This window comes from Capra hircus, chromosome 7 (assembly GCF_001704415.2).
Source record: "Capra hircus breed San Clemente chromosome 7, ASM170441v1, whole genome shotgun sequence".
Taxonomy (NCBI): domain Eukaryota; kingdom Metazoa; phylum Chordata; class Mammalia; order Artiodactyla; family Bovidae; genus Capra; species Capra hircus.
Window position 1 is genome coordinate 79736422 of NC_030814.1, and position 14538 is coordinate 79750959.

Sequence of the window (14538 nt, forward strand, 5' to 3'; positions counted from 1 at the left end):
GGCTGTGTCACCCCGGCCCTCTAGAGGAGCCTCTCCCTCATGGTGTCCCTCCATGCCCTCTTTTGACTTTGCCTTTCTGCTGCCTCTTGGCCCTCTACAGCCCAAAGCTTAGAGTTGTGGGTAAGGGTAAGAAAAGCCCCTTCCTGATCTCATCCCAGTCTGCCTCGTCACCTCCTCTCAACAATGCCCCCCACCGTTCTCCCCTCTCCCAAGACTCAGCCAAGCCTCACCTCCCGCCAGTCTATGAAGGTCACACAAACGTACCGCATCAGTTCTGGGCCTCTGTCTTTGTCCTTGTTGCTCTGTAGTCTGGGGCCATGTCTGTCCCACAGACAGAGAGCCCAGGCAGCACCCAGCTCAGACACTCGCTTCTCTGCGAATCACGGGCTAGCTGCCCCAGGCAGGATTGTCCGTGCTCTCTGCTGTGCCTCTGCTCTGCCTTTTTGTGTCTCTTTTATACCGGTTTTTGAACTCTGTTATAATGATCAGTGAGCAGGCGGGTCCCCTCTACTGGTCTATGAACTCTGACCTGAAGATTATGCTTTATGCATCCACTTATGTCCCGTGTACTGGGCATCTTCACGGTGTTCATTTCATCTTTTTCTGGTTGAAAGAAGAGTCATGTTGAATGGAGTTTTAAAACCTGGGGAGTTTTTGACCATGTGTTTAATAGTGAGTTTTGTTTCGTAAATATTCTTAATTGTGATTTACTGTAGTTTGTCTGCCCCCTTGCTCCTGCAGTTTAAAGTGCAAATATTTTGTGAATCTGCTTGAGAAGGGTATGTTTCTAAATTTCCCTACTTTTGGTAACATGCTTTGTTCACTGATGATGTGGGCCCATCTGGGTGGACTCCTATTCCTAATTGAAATACTCCGTTTACTGTACGTATACATCTGGTTCTCTTCTTTTCCTAGTTATACAGTATTTTCTAATAACTGCATTGAGAGATGTACAAGCGTAATGCATAATAAAATGTAAAACAACTTTATGAATATTGTGTCTGGTTGGTCCTAGAGTAAATGACACAGTATGGACAAGAGACCTTACAATAGTTTTTCGCAGCCCTTGTGAAGTCTTGAGTTGGGTGGGTTAAGTTGAACACAGTTTTAAAAACTAGAGCAGGAGAGTGAGTGAGTGACAGTTGCTCGGTCATGTCTGACTCTTTGCGACCCCATGGACCATAGCCTGCCAGGCTCCTCTGTCCATGGAATTCTCCCGGCAAGAATACTGGAGTGGGTTGCCATTGCTTTAATCACTTGTTGAAGTAAAGCAGTCACCCAGTGGAATGTTTCATCTTTAAAAAATTATTTGTTTCTTAATTATTTTAAGATCATTAAATGTCTAAATGCCTTTTTTACAAATCCACAATTATATGCTCTTAGCTTTTAAACAAAATGTCTTATAGCTTTTGTTTATATTCTATAGACTCTTAAATTACTAGTAATTTACATAATCATCAGTGATTTGGCTTCATGTGGTTAATCCTGTTCAACATGCTATTTAAATTAAACTCTATGACCATGGAAACACAGTTACGAATGCAGAATGTTTCTTTTATTTTATTTATTTATTTTTTAATTTTACTTTGCAATACTGTATTGGTTTTGCCATACATTGACATGAATCCACCACCAGTATACATGCGTTCCCAAACATGAACCCCCCTCCCACCTCCCTCCCCATAACATCTCTCTGGGTCATCACCATGCACCAGCCCCAGGCATGCTGTATCCTGCATCGCACATAGACTGGCGATTCGATTCTTACATGATAGTATACATGTTACAGAATGTTTCTTGATAATAAATCCAGGATTAGTTTCGCTTTTGACTTTGACTTAGGCTCCATGGAGTTTAAGAGAAAAAAAAAAGAATGCCATTGGGTTAAGTCATAGGCCATGTGGAAGAAGACGGCCTTGGTCTCCAGGCACCTGCCCACCCCTGAGCTTCACATTGTCGGCTTCTGGGGACCTGGCGAGGGTCTTAGCTACAGGCATCATTTTAAGTGAAAGACATTTCAGTTCAGAAAAGTTCTTCGAAGTCCTTAATATCCTCAGTGGAAGTATACGTTAGAACATAGCGTGTATTTATAACCCACATTCCAGCCGTGAAGATGTGAACCAGGACTCCAGTAGACATGTTTGATTTTAAGGGTTTTCTGGTAGGTGAGGGTCCTGACTTCACTCTGAGGTTATCAGCAGGGGCAGAGGGTAGAGAAGCGAGTGGGACCCTGGGAGGTGGGAGGAGTGTGTGAGAGGGTCCATTCCTGACAGTTGGGTTCATTCTGACAGTGCACACGAGACGAAGCCTGAGATTCTAGATCTTCGCCCTGTTGGTTAGGGGTAGTCTGTCTAAGCCACTCATTCCAGAGGTTCCCTAAATACAGGTAATACTGGCTAACTGCATCCAGAAATCTTTATGGTAAAGTGTTGCAACTTTCTCCTGGGAACACTTACTTGAAGATCTGCCCACATTTTCCAAGCCCTAGTCCCTACTTTCCACCTCAGATGTTACTCCTGTCTGTAAGATTCATAATTTTGGTTTTCAGATTCACAGACATTACTTAAGAATTTCAGTTTAAATGAATTTCACTTGGTCATTCACCAGCTTCCTTAGTTAAATTCCATCCCATGTTATATTCTAGTTTATTGAGTTGAGGATGTCTTGGGATGAATCATTCAACCACAGTTAAGTACCTACTATATGGAGAGGTCTCAATTTGGTACTAGAGGCAGAATTAGAATAAGAACTTAGAGTCGGGGAAGATATGCCTATAAAAACAAATATGTATAAAGCAATGAGCCACAAAGACATCAGTGTATATAAAGAGCCTTAAGACCTCAAAAACCTGCATGGGGTGGGATGTTCCTCTGCATTCTTAGGGTGGCCACAAAATTTATCATCCAAACTGGCATACTTCTGAAAGTGAAAGGGTGGTTTTGATCATTGGGCTGGGATAAGAGCATTAAACCTGGGCTGTCTGGGGCTGGTGGGGGTGCACGCTTGCTCTCTGCACTTTTCACTTGCACCTGACTCGGCCTGGGTCTCACCATGCTGCCGTGCCTATTTCCTGTCATCATCTACCTTGCACAACTATATGTAATGGTCATCATGTGCCGTATTAAGTGTTAGTACAGCAGGATGGATCTGATTTGAGCCAATATTTTGCTTCCATGTAGGAAACATGTTTCAGAGAAGGCAATGGCACCCCACTCCAGTACTCTTGTCTGAAAAATCCCATGGATGGAGGAGTCTGGTAGGCTGCAGTCCATGGGGTTGCAGAGTCAGACAGGATTGAAGCAACTTAGCAGCAGTAGCAGCAGCAGGAAGCACGTTTAGTGCATGAAACAAAAGTATTTGGAGAAAAACATGCGGCCTGTGGCAGAAGCATTTTATATGGTATGATTTGTGAAGAGTCAAAAAAGTATTTCTTGAAACACCTGACATGTTTGAAATAAAGATACTAGAGTGATCTGGTGGCATTCATTTCAACCACTCCACCCCATGCTTGTGGGCATCCAGGTGCTCAGCTGGATCCTGAGGATCAAGAAGGTGGAGGGTGGATGAGAGGGTGTGAGGGGAGATGAGGCCACTGTCTTCAAGAAGCCTCTTAAGGGGCAGGCAGCTGAGTTTGAGCAAAGTGTTACTGGAGCCTAGACAAGAGCTTTGCCAGAAAGAAGGGATCAGAACCTGGGTGAGGTGAGGAAGGAGAGCTTTACCAGCAAGGAAGCTGCAGAAATTAGTTTGTAAACCTTGTGTATTTTCAACTCCATTTTTTCCCTCTTTAATCCTTGTGCTTCTCTTTCTCTTTTTCTCCATTTCTTTTCTTTCTTTCTTTCTTTTTTTTTTTTTTTTTTGGTTTGTATTTTAGCCTTGCTCATTGTATGGTTCCCTGACCAGGGATCAAACCTGGACGCTTAGCAGTGTAAGCACCAAGTCCTAGCCACTAGATCGCCAAAGAAGTGCTTCCGTTCCTTTCTTTCCTTCATGTACCCTCTGCCTTGAGCTTCTTCCGTCCTCTGTCCTTTTGTTTTCTGGTTTTTAAGCTCAAGATATGCACAAGGAGATGGGAAGAAAGCAATAACAACAACTATTTTCTTAATGTGGCCTACTATGCTAAGTAGTGTACATGCTTGATCTCTTTTACTCCTCGGAACAATTCTTTAAGGTTTGTATGTGGTCAGAATCTCCTGTTACAGATGAGAGGAAAGTAAGGCTCATAGAGGGTCAATAATTTGATGGGGACCATATAGGAAGTAGGAGGGATGGAATTTGAACCCAGCTCCTGCTCATTCACTGTACTGTGCCCGTGTTCCCTAGGTTTGAATATGATGCCAAAAATTCAGCTTCTCTGTACGTGCATGCTAAGTCACTTCGGTCATGTCTGACTCTTTGTGACCCCATGGACTGTACCCTGCCAGGCCATGGGATTCTCCAGGCAAGAATACTGGAGTGGATTGCCATGCCCTCCTCCAGGGGATCTTCCCAACCCAGGGATCAAACCCACATCTCTTATATCTCCTGTGTTGGCGGGTGGGTTCTTTACCACTAGTGCCATCTGGGAAGGCCTCTCTGTACACTGGTGCCAAGTCAGTTCTTGGAGACAGAGTTTTGGGTGAAGTAGAGAAGGATAGGTTTATTGCCTTGCCAGGCAAAGGGGAACACAGCAGGCGAATCCCTTCAAAACTCTGTGTGCCAGCTTTGGAACAATAGTGACAAGTTTTATAATAATGGTTCAGGGAGGACATATCAGCTCATGGACATTCTTCTGATGGGCCAGTGGTGAGGTAAGTAGGCGTCAGCATCATCAACTTTCAGCTCCAGCTGTCTGGGGTATACATGCTTGTGGGCAGCATACCATCATTAATCATTAACTTCTCCCAACAGGAGGGGGTTTCTTTGTCTGGAAAATTGTTGTTTGTTGTTTAGTCACTAAGTCCCATGTCTGACTCTTTGTGACCCCATGGACTGTAGCCTGCCAGGCCCCTCTGTCCATGGGATTTCTTAGGCAAGAATACTAGAGTGGGTTGCCATTTGCTTCTCCAGGGGATCTTCCTGACCCAAGAATCGAATCCCAGTCTCCTGCATTGGCAGGCGGATTCTTTATCATTGAGCCTCCTTGGAAGCCCCATCTGCAGAATAGCTCAAAGATACTGTTGTGTGTATCCGTTGGTGGGGGAACAGGACCTTGCCCAAGGCTGCCCTTCACTGTTTCTCCCTGGTCTCCCATCCCCTCCCTTCTCTAATTAACAACTGCTTGAATCTGCCCATTGGAACTCTGGGAAGGTTGTGGAGACTGAATGAAGGCTATTGCTTGTAATCAAAGACATGGGGGACACAGAAAGGCCTTGTGCCCAAGAGCCCCACAGGACCTGCACAGTAGCAGATACAGGCCACCAGTGCTACAGGGCATGATTTCAGTCGTTGCCCACGCTTTTAATAACGCTGATAGACAGGGGAGAAGGTTCCTCCTGCTAACTTACCTTTTCGTCCTATGCCATTCTGCCCACCTCCTAAAACTTTTCCAAAGCATTTAACTTGGCTTGGCTTTGCTGATCTCCCTTTCTCTGGACTGGAGCGCAGGCTGCAGGCTTATAAGCTTCAGCAGGAAACATGACTTTAAAACAAGTGTTTCTTTTCATATTCACCTTAAAGTTCTCTTTAACTTTTATTGAAGTAAAAAGGCTATTTAAAGAAAAATACTGAGTCCAGATAAGATGCAGATGTGGACAGGTTGTGAGGGTGCTGTGGGAATGCGTAATCTGGGAGAACATGCCTGCCTCAAGGGAGGAATTAAAGACAGAAGATGAAGGCCAGACAACCCTCAGGGGAAAGTTTCAGCATTTTTTCAGCTAGGAGTCAGCGAGGGCTGGTGATTCTGTCCCATTTGCTGCCTTTTCCTTTCTTTCTGCCTTTTCTTATATGTTTGTGGCAAAACATTTTGAATCTGTTTGGCTTAATGATCCTTCTATCAGACATATACTGATTTATAACTTTATAGTCAACTCTCTGCCTGCATTGGCGGTGGAAATGGGAAATTGTTGAAATGGTTATCTTTAAAACAGGAAAAGAACAGTTTGTAGGCCGAGGGCCTTAATCTGGTGTTTTTTAGTGAAGTTACTCATCGTGTCCAACTCTTTGCAACCCCATGGACTAACTGTAGCCCACCAGGCTCCTCTGTTCATGGAATTTTCCAGGCAAGAATACTGGGTTGCCGTTCCTTCTCCATTTTAGTTCTTAGAAATAACTAAGATTTCCCATTTCTTTAAACTGCGTAGTTACAGCCCACTAAGTGGTAATTCTCTTTTTCTTTTTTTTCTTTTTTTTAAAGGACAGCGCAATTAGATTTTAGCAAGATTGAGATTTCAGTGTCTTTGGGTCTATTTGTCAGGACAGACCACAAGCAGTTTGCAAGTGTCCATGAACAAATCAGGTTAGCAATACACTGAAACCAGCGCAAATAGATTGTCCTCATCACCACATAGACAAAACAGTCAGGAGATGGGCTTGGTGCGGTAAGCACAAGTGGCATGATATAATGAAGTTGTATTCCATTAAGCTCTTGTGTACGGGGGGCAAAATGTCATCACCTGAATGTGGCTGCATTTCTGTGATACAACCTCATCTGTTCCGTCAACTAGTTTTGCTCTGATCAATAAGCAGTTTTCTGTGGCCTTTCACTGCTGTCAGATGTCATTGAGTGATGTAAATGCACGTCAGAAACTAGAAACTTGACAGCTCAGCCAGAGTGGGAAGGGAGAGAGGAGCGGGAAATCACAGCAGAAGACATGCTTGACAGCTGACATCTCCTCAGGGTAACTGACTGGATACTGTAGCAGCCAGCGCTTTTCCCCATAGAAACACCAAGGAAGCCGATCCGGGAGTGTGTAAAATACAGAACAGATGGCCTGAAATAATTCAAGGGAAAAGTTAGTATTGTGAACTGAAGCATAGGGATTGTGTAAATTGTTTAGGTAAAAGCCACCAAAAGTAACTAGTTACTCTTTATTTTTTTGACTAAGAATGATCTAGGCAGATGACAATATGTTTCTACCCATTTTCTCCATCACCCACTGCCAAGACTACAATTAGGAAAGTTTGTGTCAATCCAGAAAGAGATGTAGCCAAAAAGACTTTTGTTATAACAGTATCCACGTAAGACAATATTATGTAGCAATAAAAGGAGGGAAAGGACAGTCTTCATATCCTCCTATGGGAAAATGCTGGGATCCATTGCTAAGTGAAGAAGCAAGAGGTAGAACCGTGTGTGTTGTTAAAGTGAAGAACGTAAGGCTGACTCAGTCAGATGTGCACATAGCGAGGCTGAAAGGGCCTGTTCACAGCATCCGAAGCAGGGTGCAGGGTGCAGCCTGGTCACAGAGTGTTGGGGTTTCAGGGGAGGCGTCACTGTGTATGTTTGCATATCTTTTTTTTTTTTAAAGCTTTTAAAACCGTAGGAACATATTACCTATTTAAAATATTGAATTATAAAAACATTTCTTGTCCGGTGGCGACTCACTGTGGCGCGCTCCTGAAGCGTAGCGGTCGCTATGGAGCTGTTGGGCAAGTACATCGGACTGGAAGGGCAGCGACAGCAGCTGCGGGTGCCTTGTGAGGCGCCGGGCGTCACCGACCCTTTCCAGAGCTTGTTGTCCGGTGTGGCTCAGATGAGGGAGCTGGTGACTGAGCTCTTCGGCTCTCAGGTACAGCCGGAAGCACAGGACCGGGGGACGGCGGCTCCCAACGAGGCCTTGGACGGTGATGATGAAGATGATTCAGAAGATGAAAATAACACTGATAACAGAACTAATTCAGATGGACCATCTGCAAAACGGCAAAAACCATCTTAACTAGCTTTTATGAAATTTAAGAGACTGCTACCATAATTTATTTTACCACACACTGACATTTAAGGAACTTGTGCTCTAATTTGGAAAGTGTTTGTTTTTTGCCCTGGGACAGTTTTGTCAAAGAGGAAACTTTTCTGTGTTCATCAAAGAAAGACATAAATGCATAGAAATGAATCCCTTTTCTTGGGTGAGAAGTCAGTTTCAGATCATGGAAATTAGACATTTAATAATGTGTGATATCCAGTAAGTTGGCAACTGAATTCTTACTTTATACTTTTTAAATACCCATTGGATTAAATTGTGTGGTGTCCACATGTTTTAGCTTCTGCTTCTGTTATGAAAATACATGTCAAGGTTTATGGACAATAACATTTCAAGGAACTGACATGAGCAAGTGATGAAAATGAGGTGTTAAATTTAAAAATGGCAGGTGCTTCCTTGGTGGTCAAGTGGCTAAGACTCTGCATTCCCAATGCAGGGGGCCTAGGTTCCTTCCCTGGTCGGGGAACTAGATCCTGCACGCTGCAGCTAGAGTTTGCATGCCACAACTAAAGACCCAGCATGACGAAATGAAGACTGAAGATTCTGCACATGCCACAACTAAGACCTGGTGCGGCCAAATAAATTTATTAGTTAATTTAAATTTAAGAATGGCAATTCCATGTACATAGAAGGAAAATGGGAATAGTGAGAAATATTGAAGGGAAGGAGAGCCCTTGAGAGAGACCCAAGAAAATCTTGAATCCACACCTGAACTCAATATACAGACTTCTGGAGATGATACCACTCAACAGATAGATGTTTAACTTGTACCTTAAGAGAGTCAAATTGGGGTGTGCTTTTATGCTGGTGATACGCTGTTTATGTTAACACAGGTATAAGTCTTTAGGTAAGCAACCTGTGTTGACTGTAACTTAAGATATTTCATGTCATTCTGTAGTCAGACTTTGATTTTGCTTAACAAGGAACTGTCAGATCCTTTAAATACATATATGTATATATTCCTAAAAAAAAAAATAAATAAAAACATTTCTTTATTTCACATATGAAACTGTGTTAAATGTGCAAAAGGAAATACAGTAGTTAGTTACCATATTTAACAAAGGACACATATTCCAAGACCAGTCTTTCTAGACTCTTCATTTCCAAAGTGAGTCAAAGACATTAAGCTGTATTAAATGAGGGGTCATTAAACACTAGTTCAAATAATTTTAGTAGCATTGACTAAAATTCAGGGATACTTAGGTCATGAAAATGTTTTTTTAAAACATTTGTTGAGTGCTTACTGTATGCTAGACACCCTACAGTGAACTTGTAAGTATTAACTCATTTAAATCCTCACAGAGAAGGTATTATTTCTATTTAACAGATGAAAATGTTGGTGCCCAGTGAGTTTAAGTAACTGTAGGCTAAGAGTCAGACACGACTGAGCGACTGAACTGAACTGAGACCCCCAGCCAATAATGTTGGAGTATGAACCTGGGTCTTTGGTCTCCAAGGATAAGTCTAGAGTCTGAATAGCAGAGTGGAGAGAGCTATATGCAGCCCAGGGCTTTGTAAACCCTGAGGACAATGGCCTTAGCCTGTCCATCTCATCAAGGTAGTTGTTCAGTCACTTAGTCGTGTCTGACTCTTTGTGGCCCTGTGGACTGTAGCCCGCCAGGCTCCTCTGTCCATGGCATTTCCCAGGGAAAAATACTGGAGTGGGTAGCCATTCCCTTCTCCAGGGGATCTTCCTGACCCAGGGATCGAACTTGTGTCTCTTGCATTGGCAGGCGGGTTCTTTACCACTGAACCATCTAGGAAGCCCCATCACGAATAGAGCACAGTGTTAAATCGCAGGGCTGGCCTTACGTTCCTAGGTTTCCCTGTTAGAATGACTTCCTTCCAGCTCCTATTGCAGTCATAATCACATACTTACAAGTGATTCATCTCTAGCTCTTCTCTGAGTTCCGTCAGGGAGAGACTGTCTCTCTGCCCCACTGTATGCCAGCTCAGAGCCTGATCCACCGGAGTACTTAAAAATTACTCGCCAAGGGAATGACTTATTTTCAGAGGCAGGCCCTGTAGTAATGACTGGATCACATTACACTGGTGTAGTTATCTTTTGCAAACTACCTAATGGAATTATCCTTTCTAGTGCATGCTTTTCACTGTTGAGGAATGCAGCTTTGAGGCCAGAGAGGATTGAGGGCTTGTAGGTCCAAGGCAGAAGGATATCAGTTTATTCTATAAATAGTCAACCATCCTTTACTATTAGGAGTAGCAGCTGTAAAGGGAGACGATTAGGAAGTTACAGTCACCAGAGATAAAGTTTACTTTGACATTGGGAAATGTAATTAAAAGAATCCAATATGACAGAGTTGCATCAGAACTTCCAGGATGTGAGGCACTCTTTGCCTCCTGTCTGGGTGTCTTGAGACCTCCCCTCTCCTGGACTTGTCCCCTGGACTACAGCCCAGGCTTCTGCTTTCTTCATGGTCTTCACATCGCCACTCATTCTGCTGTCGCTTTTACTTTTGAAGTTCTTTCCCCTTTATTTCAGGACCAAGGTTATAAGAATATGGTGGTGGTGGTTGTTCAGTCGCTGAGTCGTGCCTGACTCCTTGTGACCCCATGGACTGCAGCGCACCAGGCTTTCCTGTTCATCACCAACTCCCAGAGTTTGTTCAGACTCATGTCCATTGATTTCATGATGCCATCCAACCATCTTACCCTCTGTCACCCCCTTCTCCTCCTTCCCTCAGTCTTCCCCAGCATCAGGGTCTTTTCCAGTGAGTCAGCTCTTCGCATCAGGAGGCCAAAATATTGGATCTTCAGCATCACTCCTTCCAATGAATATACAGGGTTTCCTTTAGGACTGACTGGTTCAAAATAGGGCCATCCTGACCGGTCTTTGAAGCCCTAGCCTGAGGCAAGACAGGCATTGATGAGTGAGTGGTGGGGGAGGGAAGGATATTAGATGGGGTGACTCTGTTGAGAATGGAGACAGAGTAGGTGGTTCCTGGCCATCATTCCCTTTAATCAGACTGAGGTGGCGAGCAGGGCAGACGGATGCTACTAATGGATATGTGAAAAACTCTGCTTTGATTATTTTCAGTCCCTTCCCTATCCATCCCCTTTCGAAGACTGGCTTGCTCTGTCCTCACGCGCTTTCCACAACGCATGAATAGGCTACCCATACTCCTAGTCATGTGCTGGGTAGGAACCAAGCCCTTGGGTGGTACTTTCTTCCTATACTTCAGAATTATGTCACCAGCCTAATCATTACACAGTTTTGACAGAACCCAGAGCTGATCTCTGTAATGTGGAATCCCAGTTGTGAGTGGAATGCATTGCTTCATCCTGATGAACACAGACCTAGAGCTTGTAGATTATAGCCCATCTTTACTTGGATCCCCATCATCAGATACTTAGCATGTAGAGTTTACCTGGGGGCCTCAGAGTTCTTCCCCTATGGTATCCTTTATGGGACAAGTGAAATAGTTCTGATTCTCTTTCAAAATGCTCTTCTCTCAGTGTCTTACCCCAATGGTGACTTTGGTTTTCGTATATCCATTGATTTTCATTCTTTTCCATTTCACCTAAGTGGGCAGCTCACTTCACCCTTGGTCCAGCACTGAGAGGGCCCTGAGAATGCCTTCTGCTTTTGCATTCTCCTTCAGCTAGCCTTTATAGTAGTCCTGACTCCCAACAGCTCTCCTCTCCGTTCACCCCCAGTCCCACCCATACTTTTTTCTTGATTTGTTTGTTTCCTCCAGGGACACCTGCAAACTGCCTTCATGGCCTGAGGGGGCCTCCACACATCCCCTGTGAGGTGGAGGACAACCAAGCCCCTCTATTCCTTCTTAGACCAGTGCCCACAACCTACAGTGGTTTCCTCTGTTGTCTTAACCAGCAGAACAGCCTTCTCTTGGTCTTGTGTGGGTGAGGAAGGGAGAATAGCCTTTGAAGAGAGGTGTCTTATAGGGTCCTCATGACTTCCTTTTTAAAAGGCCAACTATTCAACTTTTAAAGGGTGAGTTTAATAATTGTTAAATGACTGAGTTCATTTTAAATCTGATATATTGTAATTATAAAATGCTTACATGAAAATGTCCAAATCATAAAATTTTCAGTGTGAAGCAGACCACTGGAGAAGACTTTAATAGCTTCCTACTCAGTCCTCCCCCATCCACTCTGAACCCTTTGGAATGCAACATTTTGCAGTCAGCATGATTTTTCTGCACATCTGATCACGTTGGCTCCTGCTTACCAGCAATGAGCAGCTCCTCATTGCTCATTTGGTAAAGGCCAGTCAGTCTTTAGTGTGGCTTAAGGGGCCTAGTGTGGTCTGGCTCCTCCCTTCCTAAGGATCCTTTTTCCTGGCCCTGAGTTTTAGTCTTACAGTCCAGCTACTCAAATGAATCTTCTTTAGTTTAAGTAACCTTGTCCCTTGGCCCTGCTCACCTCCCTGTGAGGCTTCAGGTCTCACTGTCTGCATCACTTTCTCAAGGACTTAGCCCTGACTGGGGTGTCCTATTTCAGTAACTGTCCTGTCTGGCAGAGCATATGTAAGGCTATTCATTGTGCTTTTAGTTCCCTGAACACAACAGCATCTCGCACATGTTTACACGTAGAAGTGAACCATACAGTTTCACTAGATGGATAGATGGGTAGATAGATAGGCAGACAGACAGACAGACAGAGTGGGATCAGAAGTGAGAGTAAATGACCCTTCAGGGTAGCATGGCTACATAATATCAGAATTAACATTAAACCCAGAGGACTTTGCACTGTGTCTAGTTTTTGCTTCTTTGTTCAGAGTCTGTGTCCACACGCAGGGCTTGTTCATTCTGACTGTGTGAGGAAAGTGTGCTCCTGACTCTGTACTCAAGTTGGGCTGGATCTCTGCTTTTTGTTCCCCGCTCCTCTGTGGATTTGGGTCCTTTGGGTGCATTTTCTGTGGCCCCTCTTCAGGTTCATCACTGCGTTTGTTCTCTTGGTGTTTCAGAGCTGAAAGTCGAATGTTTACCCCCTTGTCTTAATTCTTTAATTTCAGATTTTGTGTTTATAATTATTTGTGCTTTTGTGTTTTAGAAGCTTTTACTCTGGATCTCGGTCTCAGGGCCTCCTTGTAAAATGAGGTCTTTATCTTTAACATTCTGCATCTCAGATTTTATGCTAGTTATTTCTCTGGCTTAATGACACCCCGGCCCGTATTGACTCACTCTGAAGAAAGGGGCTGTTTACTTAACAGTGGCATGCAGTCTGTTTTCCCCAAACACAATCTTTGACCAGAGAATGGGTTGAATAGTAGTCCTTCTTCACATGAGCTGCCTGCAAGCTGTCCGTTCAGCCTTATCTGGTGGGTGACTTGAAGTGTGGGCTCATTATGCTTGCATGGCAAATTCTTAAGTCAGAATCCTTTTTCTCAGCTTTAGACTATATGGAAAATTTACTAGCTGGCCTTAATTTTGTTATTGGGGTCGATACAACTTCACCGTGATTCCTGTACTCATTTGCTCAGTAAATATTCAAAGATTGCATTTGCTCCCCCAGAGTAAACATCTTTCCTTGCTCCTCAAATGCCACAGGGAAAGACCTCTGGTCCTGCCATGGCTTCTCCATGGAAAAGACTCTGTCTCCTGCGACAGCGATGTTCTTAAAATGTAGCTTCCACCCTGAAGGATGATTCCGTATGGACATAGTATACAGGTTTTCCACTTAGAATTAAAGGAAGAGCCTTGTGGTTTGTTTGCCTGATGGCTTCTGTTTCCCATTTTCTCCCCCTTGACTTCTAATTTGGTTGTTAGACCTTCATGAAGGAGGAGTTGAAGAAATCACTACAGCATGGTTTTGAGTTTGCAGTTGTCCCTTCAGATAATGGTAGTAGTGATGATGCTCAATGTACCCTTCTAAGCTTTGGTGTGAGGGTGAACAATCATAGGGACAGGGGCTTCTATGGCCTTATTCAGCAATTACTTTTGCAGAAAAGCTACTCATGATTGTATTCCAGAAGACAAACCCCTGATTAGCTATGAGGCTTCTGAAAAGTCATCCACTTTTCTCATTCTCAGTCTTCTTATCTTTAAAATAATGACAGTAACCTGCACCTCTGCCTCTCATGAGTTAATAAATAATGTCATAATACTGAGATAAAGTTGAATGGTCTGAGATAAATGTTGAGTGGTCACTACCTGCCTACCAAATGTTTCAGAGGCATTTTGGTTTGGGGACAGTGGCTCCATTCAGAGTTTGTTATTTGTGACTGTATAGCAGATGTTCCACTATTTGCCTGTAGATAGAAAGCCATATTATATAGTTTGGATAACTGTCAAAGAAGCTATATCCTCCATTTCATATGCACAGATATTCCTTAGGACATTTTGGGAAATTAATTTGGTTTATATCACTAGATAGCACTTTTATATATTGCTTTATATTTATATTATTAATATTAATTGTATGTTTATTTTTCACTAAATTTTAAGCTTTGGAAACTGTGTGTGTATAATACGGAGCCTACCAGAGATTAAGCATTTAATAAATAGTTCATAGAACTTTAGGCTGAAAGAGTACTTGGTAGCCATCTAGTTTAACATTCTCACATATTAATATTTACAGAGGTATGGGGAAAAAAGGAGATCCAGGGGAATTAAGTCCTTTACCAAAGTCATAAAGTCCTGGAGAAAGAGCAGAGTGTAGC

At 43.4% G+C, this 14538-nt stretch overlaps 1 protein-coding gene and 1 pseudogene across 2 annotated transcripts in view; both read left to right on the forward strand.

The window, feature by feature from the left end:
- SNX24 (sorting nexin 24) overlaps positions 1 to 14538 on the forward strand; it is a 175318-nt gene that overhangs the window by 64310 nt on the left and 96470 nt on the right. The window lies entirely within an intron of this gene.
- Positions 7487 to 8871, forward strand: LOC108636379 (annotated as a pseudogene). Its single transcript, XR_001918323.1, has one exon. The product of XR_001918323.1 is annotated as an uncharacterized protein C14orf142 homolog pseudogene (transcript).